Genomic DNA, 1,106 nt, shown 5'->3' with positions numbered 1-1,106 from the left:
CAGTCTAAGCTATGCAGTCTTCTTCACATTGATCACTGTCAGTCTTGCACCCTGTGCTCCCTCCAAAAAAAAAAAAATATTTTTGGAACATCTTCATCTCTGATACTCTAATCATCAGCGTAAGAGACATCTCTAAATATTTTGGCCAGTTTTTGGCCAAATCAGCAAAATTATAGCAAAGTTGCTGACATTTTCCACAGTATAACCTCAACTAATTTTAGTCTAGAAAACCAAGGCCATAAATTTTCACGAATGTCCCTTCAATCTCCTGTTATTTGGCTGGAGAGCATTTAGAACAAGTATGATCCCCTTGTCAAGCTTCCGGGTGTTTGTTTAGACCCAAACATGACCCGGAAAAATTCAAATATAGTCTGCTAAACAATCTTAAAAGCCTGTTGAACATGAAACAGCTGGTAAACATTAAATTAGAAAACTCTCAGACTGTCATTCTAGATTTCGTCAAGAGATTTGTCCATTCCAGGTTAAATGTCACAGACAACGCTGTATTATTCTTTGTAGCAAAGAGCCTGAATGTTTCAATGTATTATTATTACTTTTCTTTACCAGAAGCACTTTATATAGAAGGGGTAGTTATTTAAACTTCAGAGGGGCTTTTAATTGGAAAGAGAAAGTATTAGACCAAAATCTCCAGACAGCCATTTTGTTGAAAACAGTCTAAAGGTCAAATAACTTTGCCTCTGTGGTTGGCAAACCTCCCCCACAGCTCCCAAGGTATATGCTTTAAGCTATACAAATTGCTCTTTGTCAACATACATGATTTTTATGGAAGGGAGGTTAGAAAAGGAATTTTAAGTTCCCTTTTTAAGAGTCAAAAGGGATCAGAGGACAAACATTCCTCCCCCCAGCCCCTTTTCTCCAAATGCATTCGATCAAAATTTTTGGGATAGCCATTTTGTTCTAGATAACTATGCTTCCAGGTTGACACCCCCCCCCAGTCCACAGGGTAAGACATTTTATCGGAAAAGAGGGTGTAGTTGATCCTGGGTTTACAAAGATGCTTAGGGTATTAAGGTGAAAGTTTAAGGAATATTTAGAAGTATGCTGAATACACTATGTGCTTGCTGGTCGTGAAAAGAGAATATTCG

This window comes from Artemia franciscana, chromosome 8 (genome assembly GCF_032884065.1).
Source record: "Artemia franciscana chromosome 8, ASM3288406v1, whole genome shotgun sequence".
Classification (NCBI taxonomy): Eukaryota; Metazoa; Arthropoda; class Branchiopoda; order Anostraca; family Artemiidae; genus Artemia; species Artemia franciscana.
The sequence above is the reverse complement of the archived record's forward strand: the minus strand, read 5'-3'. Positions refer to the sequence as shown.